This window comes from Canis lupus, chromosome 21 (genome assembly GCF_003254725.2).
Source record: "Canis lupus dingo isolate Sandy chromosome 21, ASM325472v2, whole genome shotgun sequence".
NCBI classification, from domain to species: domain Eukaryota; kingdom Metazoa; phylum Chordata; class Mammalia; order Carnivora; family Canidae; genus Canis; species Canis lupus.
Genome location: NC_064263.1, coordinates 42,208,997 through 42,226,541, shown reverse-complemented (window position 1 = coordinate 42,226,541; position 17,545 = coordinate 42,208,997). Strand labels below are relative to the sequence as shown.

Here is a 17,545-nt window from a genome sequence, read left to right as displayed (position 1 = left end):
GGGTCAGGAGTCCTCAAGCAAAAGCCATGTTGTTTGCACAAATGTTTTAGGCATGGTGAACCACCCTTCCTTTATCAAGGAATAGAGGGGTCCCTCCAGGAATCCACCAGACAAAGGCCGACGTTCAGAAGGTCAGCAGTCTCAGCCTGCTGTGCTAACTCTTCTCTGCACCAGGGCCAGTACTCTCCCTATTTCCAGGTGGGTAGGTTAAGGCTTAAGAGATGCATCCGACCACCTGTGTACATTCAGGCACGTCAACTCTGCTGGGCCTTTGCGTCCTTGTGGGTAAAAGTGTCCTTGTGGGATAACGGAAACTACCTTCTGTCCTTAAGAGGACAAATGCAGAGTGCATATAAGTCCACGTTTGGAGGAATGCCTGGTAGGTAGCAAGGACTTAATAAGTGTTCGATAATATGAGTGTTAATAGTATCAGTCCAAGCCACATGGTTAGTCACTGGCAAAGCAAAGCTCCAAAGCCCGGTCTGTCTCATATCTATCTTACTCTACCACATTATTGCTTCCAGAAAGTTCTGTTTTCTCAAGCCCAAGGCTTGTTTTTTTGGTTCATGCAGTAGAAAGCATGGCTATGGAAGGTCCCTGTGTTTCACTCATTACTGTCCAGACACTGAGAGAGAGACTGATCTCCTCTCAGTCCCAGTACCAAACTTCCCAGGGAAGGGAACAACTGGCTCTGCCTTTTTCCAGTGCTCACTCTGGGATCACTCATGTGGGCGCAAGGGGTGGGTCACACAGAAACCAGGTAGTTCCTGCTGAAACCATACAGATTGGCAGAAGGAGCTTCCAGAAAAGGGGGCTTGAAGCACACAATCCTTTAAGTGTCCCTTATAAGCCGGGTAACGATATGTACCCCCCCCCAGGATTACCGTGAGGGCTTGATAGGATGACATGTGTAGCGTGTTTAGCACCACCCCGTAAGTGTTCAATAAATGATAACTACAGCTATTCTTATTTTGCCGCAAATTTGTAACTGAAATAAAAGTAATTCACTAGCCTGGCTTAAGAAGTCTCCTGGAAATGAAGAGAACAAAACCCTCACTAGTTGCAAAGGACCCCAGATCACCTTACAGGTGTCGGCATTGACAGGCAGGTTGGGAAAGGGAACAGCGTCAGGGGTCATGAGCACAGAGGTAAGCTGGGACTAGTGCAGAGTCTGAAGGCAGACACAAGGCCGGTAGCCAGGGAATACAGAAGCTAGAAGTCATGGCCCTTCATGTCGCCAGGAGACCAAACCCCAACTCCTGAATGGACAGAAACAAGAAGGTTTAGAAGTCCTTTCACCTGTACCTCCAAGAAGCCATACTTTCGAACCGATGAGCTGTACTAGGACCACATTTGACCCATTTGAATATTTTCAGCTCCCAGCGCTGAAGCTCCCTTTTCTCAAGAGGAAACTCATGATCGCATTTCACAAGGTATGGGTCTATACCAAGTGGCTCTGGACCGACCAGGTCTTTTATCTTAACCTGGAAAGTGTGGACAACCTGAAGTTTCAGCATCCTTCAGGGTGAGTAAAAGACTCAAAGATTTCAAGAAAAAAACTACTTGCAGGGACTTGGATCTCTTCTTTCTTCCAGCATGAAGCAAGTGGCCCAGCCTCCCAGACTCAAGAACTGTGGGCAACAGGGCCCCTTCTTGGTGAGTGTCCCTGAGTTAGAGGGAGCCTTCTGGAGAATAGAGAGCCATGGACCCAGAACCCTTTCCAAGGACAAGCAAACCTCCATCTTCCTACAGATACTCAGAGGCAAGTCCTTGCTTCTCTAGGGGGAGACAAAGGTATTGAGAAACTGACCTAGAGAACAGAGCACGACCCAGAAAGAAAGACACAGATGTTCAGAGAACAACACAAACATGTCTGATGCCTTCAAAAGCTAGCAAATGTGTTGTCCAAATCTATTGACCGCATCCCTAACAGATGAGATTCAGGCTGGTGGAAACAGCACTCAAACAAGCTGCTCTGTATTGACTATAATTTCATGAGCATGAGGTTCAATTAGCCATTGAACTAGATACGGACCTGAAAGCTATTTGAAGCTTTGCCCCGATGCAGATGCCAATCGATGACCCAGACTGCCTCCTAGGATGACTTCCAATCCCCGCGCTTCTTTGCAACCCCCATCTGCCCGCTATCCTTATGGCAGGACGGCCTGGATCACCAGAGTACCTATCTCACTGGTTCCACTCCCCCCAGTCTCTCTCCTCCACACTGCAGCTGGAGTAATTAGTCTAAAAAGCAAAATCTGATGTGTCACTCCCTGCTTAAAAATTTCTGGTGACTCTGCACTACTCTCAGGATAAAATCCAGACTCCTCAGCTTGGCTTATCTCACCTGCACGCTCTGGTCTTCCTCCTAAGTACAACTGCATCTCTCGCCACTCTGTTGCGTAACTTCTTCCAACTTTCCCCAGCTCCTGGAAATTTTTCACATGGGCTGATGGATACGACTCTGTACTCACTAAAAGGCCCTTCATTTTTTTCCTGGGGACATGGCTAGCAGTGGTAGATTCTGAGGCTCTAAAGGATAGCAGAGTCATGGACAGGAGGTGCCTGGGTCCCTGGATCATTGTTTGGAAGAGAGCATCTAGAACCACCCAGTTAACTGGGAACACCAGTACTGGACCTTTCCCATGAGCGAGAAACATAGTTTTATTGTATGACATCACTTGGGGACATTTGTTATGGTAGGTGGCAAATTCTAACTAGTACATATGCACATGTTCTTGGGAGCCCAAAGGCCTTTGTATGTTCTCTTTAGAAAGTACCTGGTTATCCCTTAATACTCTGGCAGCACCTCTTCTGGGAAGCCTACCTTGGTTCTCCAGGGTGAGTGTGGAGCCTCATCTCTGAAGTATTCCATAAATCTGTACTTCTCCCAATGTACCTCACCCAGGAATCTTCTCTCTTCACGCGTCCATCTGCTCCAGCAACTAGATTCTGGGCAGAGACTGTGTCTTGTTCATGTCTGCATTCCTGGGATCCCTTCCCAGGGTAAAAGTGAGTAAATGTTTTATGAACGAATGGATGGACGCATGGAGTAGGCCAATACGTAGATTTTTATTGGGCTGCTTCCTGATAAGAGCCTGTGTGTTCACATAATGCCGCCTCCCTCACTTGTGTGTGCTGAGGACAATGCGGGGGCAATCAGGTGCAGCAGGCCAGACTGTAGGGAAGCCTACGTAGCAAACTTGCTGTACCGTGGCTGGTTTAGAAGCAGGAGCTCTGGGTTCTCTGCACCCTGTGGACACAAGTGAGAGGCAAGAGAAAGTCTGGAAACCTTGGTGTGATGGGCAAGGAGAAAGGAATGTACCTTTATTGAGCATCTACTATGTGCTAGGCAATTTGAACACATTATTTCACCCTGTAAGTTTGCTATTATTAACACCATTTGGCAAATAAGGACACAGGCTCAGAGAAGTTAAGTGACTCACCCCAGGCCACACCACTGGTAAGTGTCAGCTGGAATCCAAGCCAGGCCTGTCTGTCTTCTGAGCAGGGGCTCTTCCCAATGCATCTCAACAGACAAAGGTGGAAACCAGACATGCTTAGCTTCTCCGTGACACCCAGGGCTTGGGCCCCGCATAGGTATGAGGCCCGTGCATCAGTCCTGGTCCCAGCAAAAACACACAGAAGGCTTCCCGTGTCAGCAGCCTGTTGAACATGGACTGGAGGCGAGGGTAAAGAACAGGCCGCTTTTCCCTGGGCCCAGGCCCTGTCAGGCAGGCCTGATTTGTATGGCTGCTCCAGACACTGCAGAAACAAACACGAGGCTGTTGGGTCAGGTTCCGTTGTTTCTCAGATGAAGGAGCCAGACTGGAGCCAGCACATTTCTCAACCCCCAGGCAACCAGCGACCAGGCCTCCTGGGCTCTGTCTCCACTGGCAGCTGTGAGTGGCGCAGCCTCTTGGCGGGCTGAGCGGCCCCCGGCCCTGCTGGCAGGTAAGGCCAGGGTCCTGCCTGCCAGGGACCTCCCCCTCTGTCTGGGAAGACGGATCCAGGAGCTCGGCCAGGAGCCCCAGGCCCCGGTCAAGCCTTCGCTTGCCTCAACAACCTGGCAGCTGAGCAGAGGCCCCTGAATTTCTGGCAGGCGGATCAGGAAGGCAGAGGTCCTTCTGGGATGTGACTAGGAGGGGAGGCTAGCGCGGAGAGACTGGGAGGAGTCTGGGCCCCAGAATGCGCTATCTCAGTGGTCAGCGTCTGAGGAGGGGGCTTCTGCTGGGCACTAGGGTGAAAAGAGCTGGCTCCTGCCCCCGAGGAGCTCAGACCTGGAAGGGGAGGTGGACGCAGGGCAGACAACCTCAGTACAGTGTCAAAGGGACGCAGCTTCTTCAGGCTTGCACAGCTCACCAGCTCTGTGGCCTTGGGCAAGTGACAAACTCTCTGGGCCTCAGTTTTCTCAGGTGTGAAGTAGGACTAATAATATCCACTTAAAAGCATGTGAGCCTAAGTGCTCTGCTCCCAGAATGGTGCTTGCTATGGGGTCTCTGCCCTCCTGATCCGATGGATTCTGTGGACGTCCGGGACCTGAGCTTCTATTTCTTTTACAGCACCCCCGGTCTCTTACTTATTTTCCCAAGTAAGTCAGAGGTTGAATGAGTATCCCAAAGGGAGAGAAACAACCGCCATCAATGATAACCTCAGGGTGCAAGTCTATCCCTACTGGGCTTGCTCCAGGGAATCAGCCTCTTTGAACTGACCAAGATGAAAACCACAAAACAGGCCACAGCAGGCAGGAAGGGGTTGGCCGGTCTAATAATCTCATAATAATGAGTCTGCACAATCCAAACTTGATAAAACCTTGAATAATTGAGGACAGACTGCAATTATGAGAATTACTCCTATCTGGACAGCACTTCCAGTCTGCAGAGCTCTACCATGGGCATCATTTCATCTGGGGGACCCGGTAAATATGTGTTGAAGGACCGACCTTGCAACAGTCTCTTGGATCCTGGTTTACCTGCTGAGGAAGCCGAGGCTCCGAGAGGTGAATGAAATTGCTAGACAAAGGTGGGTCCTGTTCGATGCCAAACTTAGTGCCCTTCACACCACACCACACCTTCCCTACAACCAGATGGTACAAGGGGGTAATGCAGTCCCTGGCCCTCCCCTGAGCCAGACGGGAGCTCCAACCAATACAGCAGCTCTCAGCGTGCTGGTCTTGGAGATGGGTCTTTGAAGCAACATGTCAAAGTTATCCCCTGCACCCTCACCCTGCCTGCCAGCAGGCAAGTTCCCTGGTGGGTGGGAACCGTGGGAAGACGAGAAGGGGGCAATTGGCACAGCTGGAATGCAAACAAACAATGAGGCTGGTGAAAGATTGGCCCGGGTCTTTTTTGCTGATGGAGGGTGTATAAAATATGGAAATAAAAATTACACAACTGAGCTGTCTCCTGGGAAGACGATGGCTAATTAGATGTCTCACAGCACACTGGTTCCTAATCATGGAGCAATCTTTACCTCCGGGTTGCAAACCCCAGCCACGAGCCAGGCGTGACGCCCAGGGAGGCTCCTGGGGCTGCAGTGGTCGCCGAAGCCACCGCTCAGAGCACACTTTCCGGGTGCCATGCTCTGTGCTGGGGATTTGCATCACTCACTGAATACAAGTCTCCTTAAAAACCCCAAGAGTGGAAAAAAAAAAACAAACCAAAACAAAACCCCAAGAGTGAAGTGCTCCAGCATCCTCATTTGGAGATGAGGAAGTCCAGGCAAGGGGAGGTTAGAGGACCCCCCTAGTCTTGGTGGGGGGGGTGTGTGAAAGGTGACTGACTTTCAGAAACAAAAGGAAAGATATCCCTAAATCCATAAAGAAAGAATTATTTTTGTTTTCTCTTTGCATGGGCATCTTATGGGGTGACCCAGATGACAAATCCTGGCTTGTCAGGGCTGGAAAGGCCCTCTCAAAGCATGTAGGCCAGGGTTTTACAAAGTTTTCTTTTTCCTTTTTTAGCAGCAGGACCCTTTGTCAGAAGGTAATCCTGTGTGGAACCGCAGTTGATAAAACCGAGCAAGGAGGAGCTGCCCTCGCAGCAGCGGGCCCCACCCAGCAGCCATCACCTCTTCCCTTCTCGCCTTTGCTCTCTCCGTCATCTCTTTCTGCAACCCTACGGTTCCTCAGAATCCAGTTTGAAAAACCACCGTCCTTGTTCAACTCCTGTCTCTCCTTATTCCACATGAAAACACAGAGATCTGGAGAGGCTAAGTGATCTGTCCAGTGTCAAAAAAGCCAACGAGTGATAGAGGCAGAACCAGGAATCAGGCTTCCTGTTGTGCAGGTCAAGGACTTTGGCTGGGCCAGGGCAGCCCTCCCTGCTCTGAACTATACTCTGCAGATGGTCTGCAGATGATGTAGATATTATCACGTACAGATCCAGAGAAATGAAGATAAAGGTACGTAATTTATTGAGTGTTCCTTGTGCCAGGCTATGAGGGGGCCCGAGGTTGGGGGAGCACAGGCCTTATTCCTCAGGAGCTGCCCCTCAAACTGGAAGGTGGAGGAAATCTTACCCAAAGTGCCCATGACCGCCCATGCGGGGTGCCGAGGGGGAGAGAGTCCTTCTGGACTGACACAGGGGTGAGGGCTTTCGAAAAGGGGGTACTTGGACCAGCAGAGTTGGGAGCATTGATGGGACCATAACAGGGAGGGGTGCCGAGAGCAAAGGCAGGAGAGTGCCAGGCGTGATGGCCGATCCACTGGCACCGTCCAGAACAGACCAGCTCAGCCTCCGCCCTGTCCCCTTGGCTAACAGGATTTGTCCTTCCCACCCGAGCCCACCTTGCCTTTCTGGGATCTGTGTGCACCCTCTTCCCTTCCAGCAACTGTCCTGAGGATGGGAGGGAGAAGAGGGGGAGAGCAAGAAAAGAGAAAATTAATTCTCCAAGACGGCTGTGTGAGTGTGAGTGTGAGTGTAGGTAAGAAAAAACGCCAGTGACAGCCAACACCCCCTGAAGCTACTTCTCCCTGCTTTCAGACAGAGGCACAATCACCTTTGGGGGAGTTGCTCCAACATGGCTCAATTATCAACATTACTGTTCTTCTTCTTCTTCTAGGAAAATGCCGTGACGGCCCCTCTGGTCCCCCTGGCCTGGCAGGGGAAGGAGAAACACCGGAGAAGGGTACATCGCTCTGCCTAGGAGGACGTTTGAGCTCTGCTCCCCGGAACCCCGCACCCGAGGGAGGCTGGGTGGGTGCGGGCTGGGCAGTGGGGCTGGGCGCTGGGGCTCAGAGGAGGAGGGAGAGAGGAGGGCGACAAGGGAAAGGGACACGGAGCCCCAAACCAGAGCAGGAGGCACGTATGGAAAGGGAGACAGGGAAGGCCCACCCTGTTTCCGAGAAGGTAGAGCTGGTTTTGCCTACTCCTGTATTTCCAGCGGACGTCTGGTGGGAATAGAGGCCATGTCACGTTGGGGGCACAGGTGAGGAGGGTGCTGAGAGCCAGGTCAGGAGACCGATGCCCCCGGGATGGAGCAGAAGAACGCCTGGGAGTGCTGGGGGGACAGGGCGTGTGCTGTGTTATCTGGAGACTATAGCGATGGATGCTTCCAGAAGGCTAACCGGTGAGGGGGTTTGGTGTACCTGGTTATGTGGGTGTGTGTGCATGGGATGCAGATTTATGTAAGTGTGCTCGTGAGTGCCCGTCCCCGTGTGGGGACCCGTGAGTCGGGGTAAGCACACGGGGATGGAGAAATGCCCCCCGTGTGAGTATGTGCATAGGGCCCCACCGCCCCCCCCCCCTCGGCTTCGGACGTGCGGGGGACGTGGGTGCAAACGAACACAGATGAAGCCTGGCCATGTGCGTGTGGGTGTGGGTGTGAGTGCAGATTTGTGTCACCGCGTGTGTTGGACCATGGGGACATGTGCAAATGCGGGAGGCCCACACCCCATGTGCGCAGGGCCCCCTCTCTGGGCAGCGGGGAAGGGCCGAGACGGCGGGCCGCTTGCCCCACTTGCCCCGCAGCCCTGCTCCCTGCCCGGGAACATCCCCACTCCCATTCCTGGGAAGGAACATAATGTCCACTGGCTCGGCTCCTGCCTGACGAGTCCAACTCCCTTGTCTTGGGCAGCGAGGCGCTTCCTGACCAGGACAGGGAGCATCCAGGGAGCCAAACCCCGGGGGCAGCGTGGGCGGGAGACGCACCGGCTCCCGGGGTGTCAGCAACGGGAGATCTTCCCGGGGAGATTAAGGTCGCGCGGCATTTACTGGGCCTTTGCCATGCGCCAGCCCCGCGTGCAGCGTTTCGCGTGAATCGGCTCACCTAAGCCTCCCCCCAGCCGTGGTTGCTGGGGGCTCCCGCGACCTCCTGTTGGCAGATGAGGACACTGAGGCTCAGGTTAGGGAACTCGTACAATGTGGTACAGGCAAGAGCTGGGATGGGGCCCAAGCTCTCGATCCTGCAGGCAGGACCAGGACCTCCCGTCCAGCGGCCCCCCCTGCTCCGAATGCTCAGCCGGGGGTCACCAGGGGCTGCCTCCCTCTCTGGGCTGTCCTCCAGGAGGTCCTGGACACGGATGGGCTGGCACCGCCGCAGGGAGCCTTGGAGACCCCACCTTGGAGGGTGATCAACCTCCCCAGGCGGGAAGGGCCACATGTGAGAGTCCAGGGCTCCCCTTTGCTGGGAGGGCGCAGGTGCGAAGTGTGCGCTCCCACAGCCAGCACGGCCCCCCAGCCCCGGCCCAGCACAGCAGGCACCGAGCTTGTGGCCCCAACCGATCCTACACGCCTCAGCCAGCCTCACCTTTTCCAAATGTCCTCTTGGCCCCTGCAGGCCCCTGAGGGCCAGGCCACGGGCTGAGCCCTTTCATAGCATAAACGACACATACTACACTCTCCCCGGTTGTCTCATCTCATCTTCCGGACCTGTACTATAAGGCGGATGCGATTCCCATTGACCATGAAAGAAGCCGAGGAACAGAGAGGTCACGTCACTTTCCCAAGGATACACAGCTTGTAAAAGCCGGACCCAGAATTTTGAACTTGAGCCTGACTCCAAAGCCTGTTGTTGTTGTTTTTTTTTAAACAATTAGATTGTTGCATTTCAGCCCTACGATACACTCGTGAAGGAGGGAATATTCGGCCCAGGCTCAGAGACAGGGCACAGAACCGTTAGGTAACTTGCTCAAGGATACATACTGAGTAAGGAGCAGAGACAGGACAGGAACCCAGGCCTGTGGGAACAGCAATGCTCTCCTGTAGCCAGACATCTGAGACTGCATTAGAAGAACGTGGTCAGGTGTGGGGGGTGGGGGTGGGGTGGGGGTGGGGGTGGGGGTGGGGATCTTTCCATCCTCTTCCTGCCACTCCGGCCCCTCAGCTCTAGCCAAGATGGATCTCTCTCCTCTGGGTCCCAGGGAGCCCATCCTCCTCCTCACTGTGCTCGTCTCTGTCCCTCTCGCACCCCTAACTCTCTCCCCTTCTCACATTTCTCATGGTCCTCAGACCACGTAACTCCCCTCGGAGCCCTGTTCTCTTCAACCCGACGCAAGTTTTTTCAGCTGGTTTTTCTTTGTCCTATCCCATCTCTGTGTCAGATCTGATGGGTGTCCCCATCACCATAGCTTAGCATAGGGCTAGGCCCATGGTAGAGACTCAGACGGTACTCACTGCTTCTCCTGATGACAAAGGTGAGCCTTGAGTTACCAGGGACCCATCTCTCCAACCATCCATCCATCCATCAATCCATCCAACAAATATTTATTAAATAACTACTATACCCCAGGTGCAGTCCTAGGTACTTGTTAACATCAAAGAATAAAACAAAAATAAGACCAAAAAACCCCCACCCTTATGGGCCTTATAGGAGGGAGAGAACGACAAATGATAAATAAGTAAAGAGTACGTTGGAAGATGATGACTATGGGAAAAAAATAGCACAGGGTAAGGGAGGATCCAGAGCCCATGGAGAAGGAGATCTTTAAGGAAGACTTCACAGAGGGAGTGAGTTAGCCACGTGCTATCCATGAGAATATGCTCTGGGTAGAATGGACTGCAAGTGCAAAGGCCCTGAGGTAGGTGTGTGCCAGGATGGCTGGAGTGGCATGACTGGGGGAAAGTCATAGAGAAGCAAGTCAGAGGGTGCAGGGACTTGACAGCCACTGTGAGGACTTGGCCCTGACTCTGAAGAAGAGGAGGGCTTTAGAAGCTCCCCCTCCCCAGATCTTCGTTTTGCTGTCTTTTTATCATTCAGGTTGCACCAAAGCTATCGCCTCAGGACCTGTCCTAGGACCACCTTATCCAAGTGGAACCCCGCATCTCACCACTCACTCTTCACCAACAACCACCATATTTAGTCTTTTTCATAGCACTCGCTGTTCTGGAAACTAGCCAATGTGGATTTTCTTGGTTCCTGTGTTTATCTCGTGTCTTCATCCACCAGGGTGCCAGGGTCTGGAGGGCAGGGCTTACACCTGTCTTGTTACTGGGAAGCCCCACGGCCTAGAACAGCTCCTCCCAGCACCAGAGTGCTGCACGGCGACGCACCAAGTCGCCTGTCACCCCGGCTCCCAGTGCATGAACTCGCGTGACGTTCCCCAGGGGGGCTGGTTACCAGCTCATCAACCTGGCTCCTGTTGGGAAGGCAGGTGCATGCCTTCTGCAGGAACTCCATCCTGCCCCTCCTCCAGCTGCCACCTTCCTCCTAAAATGCCCTCCCAACACCCACTAAAATCCAATGTCAGAGTTTAAACTCAAGTTACAGTAAGTCCAAAGAAGCCATTTGCAAAGCTGAGCCTCCCTTCTCTGCCCCTCAACTAGGTCATCAGAAATAAACAGCTCTCTTCCTAGAGATCCACGGCATTGCCCTGCTGGTCCAGTCATAAAGCTGTTACCCCGAGAATTCCACAACAAAAGGGGGGGCAAGAAGTCATAGAGAACCTACTAAGTGCTTTCCATAGAGTTCATCACGTAGGCTCCTGAACGAGTCTGAGATGTGGTATGTTTACACCTATTTTCCAGATAAGGAAATCGAGGCTCAGACCTTTAGCAACTGTCCCTGTCCCAAGATCATGGGTCCATTAACAACAGAACCAGCTTTCAGTCTTAGCTCCGCCAAACACCTGCCGCCTTCAGTACATGCTGACGCCAGCCCAGCTTCAATTCTGCCCAGAAATCTATTCTTCAGAGGACTAAAAAGAACCAAGAAAAGGAAAAGAAGGAAGGTAAGGCACCTGTCTCAACGGGAGCGGGGTTGGCTCGGAGCCGGCCCGGTACTCATGCCAGGGGAGCTGCCCTGAGCCCAGCCCGGCCCAGGCAGGAGGTCCCGTGCCTCGGGGAGCCCCGTCTCCCCCATGGTCCAGGGCCCTGGGAGCAGCCCTGGGCCGCGCGCCCTCCTGGGTCCTCCACAGGGAGTCTCGGCTGCGGCCTGCCTGCCAGACTAAACATTCCTCTCCCAGCCACCCCGCCCCGCCGGCCCGAGTGTCCTGGGACAGGGCGACAGCAGAAGAGAGGGATAGTTTACACGTGTCTGTGGACACCCTTGGGAGAGAGGTGGGCATGCACCCAGCCTTCCAAACACACACGCACGGGGATGAGTGTGCCCTTGGACACTGCTGGAGGAGGCAGGCCGGCCCACAGACCCACAGTGACCACACACACACACACACACACACACACACACACACAGAGGCAGAAATGGTTATCTCTGAATACTGATAAAGAGAGGTGGGCACTAAACACACACACGTAAATACCCAGACGCCACGTGCTCCGGGCCTCTGGCCCCCCAGCGGGGGCGTGCAAGACTAAATGTGGACACATACACAGTGTACAGGGCTATATTTTGGAAAATAGGGGAAAGGACCCTGCCAATGTTTCCACTGTGTGCCGCTTATAAAAATTCTGCAGCCAGGGGAGATGCCCCCAGAGCTGTGCAGCTACGTGTGGACTGTCAGATAAAGTGGGGATCATGCAAACAAACGGCTCCGAGGGCACGTGGGGTGGGGGCAGGACGGCACTTTGCTGACAGGGTTGGGGCAAGGGCTGCATGACAGCAGGGTCCCCCCAGTGGCTGATACAGAGGCAGCTGGAGCCTCCAGCTGAAAGGCTTATGGCTTCAATTTCCTGAAAGGAAAAAAAAAACAAAAACAAAAAAAACACAAAAACCCACAAGCCTTCCCTGATGGTTGCTTTGGGAAGAGTCACTGGAATCACCTTTGAGGCACTGCGCCCAGCACATTATAGGCCCTGCATACATGAAAGCTGTGAGTGTGATGAAGCTCACAATCCCACAGGTGATAAGGACATGGATCATTCCACTGTCACCTTTGATGCTGTCCCTTTTTGAGCAGATTCCTTATAGCTTTGTATGTCTCAGAAGTATTTTATATAACGGTTATGTGTATGAGATGCATTTCTAATAGCAAATCCGTACAAAACCGACCACCAATATGTACTGAATAGTCACTCAGTGCCAGGCATTGTCCTGAGCGCTTTCTATGTGCTCTCATGTTTGACTTTCACAACAACCACAGGAGGAGGTACTATTTTATACCCATTTTACAGATGAGGAAATTTTCCCAAGAGGAGTTTGAATATGAATGTAAATCCACCTAAGTGCTGAAACTCTGTGTGTGTGTGCATGTGTGTGCATGTCGAGGACATACTCATGGTCCAGGAGGTCAACCAGAACAATCAAGTGAGCACTGACAATCCCAGCCTCTCAGGCAATGAATTCTGAGCTTTCCTCAGTTTAGGGACATGCAGCCCTTCTGGTGACTCTATTACAGTTCTCTTTTGGATGTGATTTCGAGCACGAAGACATGGTACAGGAGGCAGTCCAGAAGTCATGAAGGAGAGGACCATGCTGGATGTTAAAAATGAGAACTTTGTGGTGGCCAGAGGGGTCTTTAAGGAAAACTTCCAAAAAACAGAGGGCACACTGGGAATGGGGAAAGTTCTGATCCTAATTCTCACTGTGGCCTGGAGAGCTTGGCCATCCGTCATATAAAAGGAGCCAAGGGAAATTCCAGACAGAGGCTCTGAGAACAGGACAGCCATAGGCACCTCTACTTAGCATGACCTCTGCCTTCTGGCCCACAGGGCTGGGGGCCTAGGGCCCCTAGCGTTCAGACATGTACCCACTATACCAATGGGATGTATGTTTAAAGGCAATGGGGTACCAAGACTGAACCCTAATGGAAATGATGCACTTTCGGTGATAATGCACCACGCTGGTGCAGAAAGTTGATAGCATGGAAGGCTGCCTATATGTGGGGACACGGGTATATGGGAGCATATGGGAACACTCTGTACTTCCTCTCATTTTTGCTATAAAAGTAAAGCTGCTCTAAAAATAGACTTTATTAATTAAGAAAGGAGAGAGAGGAAATGAAAGAGAGAGAGAGAGAGAGATGTCTGTGGAGCCCAAAGAAAGACATAAGCCACGCCAGGTCCAAGGGTTTCAACCGGGTTCTAAGTAGCCAAGGGGTTTCTGGGCCCCAGGGCTGGGGATGGAGCAGAGAGCAACAGCGCCAGCAGGGGAGCAGGATGCAGCCCCTTGCTATGTCTCCCTCCTACCCAAGCAGCCAGAGCTGCCCTATTTTTGTTTGTTTATTCAACTGGAGTTCTGCATAAACTCCAATGGAAGAAGGGTTGTGCTGCTGGTGGAGTTTTCAAGAGCTCTGCTTCAGAGGCTCCAATGCGGGTGAGACCACACCCCTTCCTCTGATCTGTACAACCTGACATCTGCAAAGCCCTCTACCAGATGGCCCCAAAGGCAGGCAGCTCACCTCTAGGACCTCGGGCCAGGTAGGGGCACATAGAAAGTGTTCAATAATTATTTATTGCATGAATGAATGGCTCATTTGAGTTTTACAGCAAATTTAAGAGGTGGGCAAGGCAATTTGGGGCACTTTTTTTTTTTTTACCCATCTTATGTCACATTTATTGAGTTGCTGACATTAGGCCAGGCACTGTGTTGATCGCTCCACATCAATTAATTCATTTAATCCTCATTACCAACCTGTGAGGTAAGATTATTATTGGTAAAACAAGGGCACAGCAAAGTTCACTGATTTGCCAAAGGTCACACAGCCAGTAAACTGCAGGGATTCCAACTCCGGCAGCTTGGCTCTTAACTACCACGAAAAGTTGTTTTTCAACCCAGCAAAACCTGGGCTGGGAGAGTGGTAGTGGACCCGCAGGTCCAAGTGAAGGTTATTGGTGAGGCCCAGGCTTGGATCCCGAGAACAGTTCAGATGTCCTCTCACCACAACATGACGCTGTGGCTACAGCCCGGGCAGGGCAGGGGATGGCCAGCTCCCCACCACCTAGTAAACAACAGGACACGCCAAGCCTGGGAGGCCACGGGCGGCGCTTTCCAGGAGATCCACCCATACCCAAGGCCTGTCTGATGCAGCAACAAGCTGGGAAAAGAAACAGGAAGACATATTCAGAACAATAATAAAAGAAGAAAAATTAAAAACACATCTCTTTTCCTAAAGCTTCCCATCCCATCCACAGCCTCAGCTCAGACACTGGGTGGACCTCAGTCACTTGTGGGATTTGCTGGGTAGGTCCCTCTGATCTGGGAGGGGGCTGATCTGAGCCCAGAGGGAGATGAGGTGGTCTTAACGTCCAGGCACGTAGGCAGGGAGACCTAGGCTCCTACACTGCATCCATCCATCCGTCTGTCCATCCATCCATCCATCCATCCATCCACCCATTCAGCTGATGGAACTACAGATGTAAGTGCCAATGTCTGTTCTTAAGCTGGTTGATCTCTGGGCCTCCTCTCTAAGACCATAGGCCGCCATTTGAGAACTGGATGTAGCCAGGCTATGACAAAGCTCTCCACAGGATGCGGCATTTTACCTGTGTGAGGTTATGTTATGTACATTTTATAAAGCAATAGGAGGAGGTTTCTGGAACTTTGAAGGGAGTTTATCTTATGGAAAGCTCAGAGCCACAATTAGAGCCCACATCCATGCAGCATGGTTGAGCCTATGAGCACTCATTGCCTTGGAAACAATTTCCTGATTTCCTCTCTCTTTATTTTCCTCCAATACTCTGACTTTCTTGACTGCATATAGGTTATTACCATGCCTTAAGCTTATATATTTTAAGCTTCCTCCCATCCCTTTTGGAATAAAGTTGAATCATGAAAGAGAGAAAATGACTGAATTAAATTCATGCAGATGGAATAAAGAAGGGATTTATTTCAAGAAGTGAGATGCGCTCCCCGGCAAAAACCCCCAAATGGAGATTTCAACATTCCCTGTTACCCTTGTAACTTGTGTCCCTGAGGACATAACTGCTGTCACATGAAGGATGGCCTCTTGCTGGCCAAGGGATGGCAGCCTGTCAAAAGCAACAGTCAGAGACGTGACTGCGGGCATCTGAGGAGGAGGCCCCTGCCTCAGTGGTCTCACTGTGAAATGGGGATTCTAGTAGTTGCCGGCCCACAGGACTGCTGGGAAGAAGAAGTGGCAAGAGCTGTGTAAGGGCTAATTGTTATAGCCGGTGGGTTTCAGCTGACCATGACCCTTTAAGCCAAGTATAAATCTTTGCACCAGAGCCCATGTGTACAGTCTGAGCATCGCCTTCTCCCTTCCACTCGGGCTTTGAAAGTAGAGCAGGAGTAGAATCTTTGAGAGCTCAGAGGCTCACATGGGCAAGAACCAATTGTTCAATCAGTCCTAGATAGTGAATGGTAACAGCTTCCCTGGCAAAGGCTGGAGGAGGCTTGCAGGGGTCGGGCTGCCTGCTAAGCCCTCGGGGGCACACAGAAGTCAAGACATGGTCCCTGCTCTCAAAGAGCTCAGTGTCTGCAGAGGGAGACCAACCTGCAAACCACCAGCCCCAGCCCCAGGAGGACCGAGCTGTCTGGGGGGCTCCACTTGGCCTTTAGGCCTTTGCCCCATGCGTCCCCTCCACTTCTAACACCGTCCCTCTACTCTCCCTTCAAATCTCTCTCCTCTGCAAGTCTTCCTTAACTTGTGCTTCTACACACCTGTTCTTGATGTACTGTGCGATGCTTTCCTCTTTCTCCTCTCCTTTCCGTTCTGCCAACTATTTGTCCCAATTTTATATTTGGAATTGGTTACTGTCCTTTTGGTGGTCACGCAAATGGCTAAAACACGCCTGCATTTTATGAATTCATTGATCCGTCTCATGTGTTATCTGCTTGTACAAAAGCCTATGCTGGTGTGGGAGGCAAAAGCAACGGCCCTCTGAGGTCCCCACGACCTGCTTCCCTGAACCTGGGAAGATGTTATTTTATAGGACAAAAGAAATTTTGCAGATGTGATTAAGGATCTTGATATAGGGAGAAAATCCTGGATTATCCAGGTGGACCCAGTGTAATCACAAGGGTCCTCGAAGATGGAAGAGAGAGGTGGGAGGAGCCGTGACAACACAGGTCCCCCTGATAGGCTGGATTGCAGGCCGAGGACCCCTGAAGAGGGATGTGGGGAGCCTCAGGACTCTGGGAAAGGCGAGGAAAGAGTCTCCCCTACAGCCTCCCAAAGCCCTGTTGACGTCTTGATTTTAGACTCTGACATCTAGAATAAATTCGTGTCGCTTTAAGCCACAAAGTTAGTGGTGGTTCGTCACAGTAGCCGTCGGAAACCCATACAGCTGCTTCAGAAGAGAGATGAAGACTGTTTCTCACAGGACAGTTCATACGTCCTAGTGTCAGTACAACCAGGCTGTGTGCATGTGCGTTGTGTGATGGGACTTGCCCATGTGGCATAAGGACATCTTTTCTCCCCCAGATCGCGGGTGACACAATACAGGTTTCCTCAAAATAAAGGGAAGCTCTCATCTCAATCGAACCTTTGTGTGCAAGGGGCTCACACGCTGAAGTGGATTTGGCCTGCACACCCCTTCCCCTGAAAAACGTCAAGGGCATCATTGTGTTCACGCACTAATAAGCACTGCCGGGCAGTTGGCTTTGCTCGTCTTGTGCTTTCTTTTCGCAGTGACATCTGCGGGTCTTCAGCTGGCATCCCGGGAACCGTGCAAGAGAGGGCATGAGGGTGGGCGCGGTGGGGGCCCGAGGAGAGGCAGCGGTCCCAGTGGCATTTTACCCATTCCTAAACGTACCTGCATTTTCACTGCTAAAACCCGCCTTCCACAAGAAGGACCCCAGATCTCTTATTTGATAAGTGGAATTCTGAAAAGTCCTAAAATAGCCCATTTTCTTTGTTGGGATGCAGAATGTAGTAGAGCATGGTGATGCAGAAGGGTGCCAACAGCTGGATTTGAATACTGGCTCCTACTCGCCGTGGCCCCTGGGGTTGTCCCTGTTCTTTCCTCACCTGTGCAATGTGAGAACAGGGTGGTAGGGGGCACACAAGGACAAGCTGCTGCATTTATGTGGATAGCGCAGCCCGCCTCCCGCCGGGTGAAATAGCTCAGTACATGGTGCCTCCCGCACTTGGTCCCCTGATCTGGTGTCAAAATGAAGGATGGTAAAGAAGTAAGACGAGGGTTCTCTGGGCAGGTATCCTGGTGGAGCAATCTCTGCTGAAAGGCTTCCGAAAGGCAGGAAATATTTTTTCCTTGGTTCCTTCTAGGCATGAAGTATCTCTTCCATG

The 17,545-nt window shown here is 52.0% G+C and overlaps 1 protein-coding gene and 1 long non-coding RNA gene across 2 annotated transcripts in view; one reads left to right on the top strand and one right to left on the bottom strand.

Annotated features, from left to right (window-relative positions):
* The window catches only part of NAV2 (neuron navigator 2), a 722,151-nt gene that overhangs the window by 473,224 nt on the left and 231,382 nt on the right, over nucleotides 1-17,545 (bottom strand). The gene's annotated exons all lie outside the window — the stretch shown is intronic.
* Nucleotides 4,584-8,992, top strand: LOC118351812 (uncharacterized). The gene is made up of 3 exons (XR_004807900.2): nucleotides 4,584-5,022; nucleotides 5,963-6,402; nucleotides 7,063-8,992. It is a non-coding gene; the product is annotated as an uncharacterized LOC118351812 (long non-coding RNA).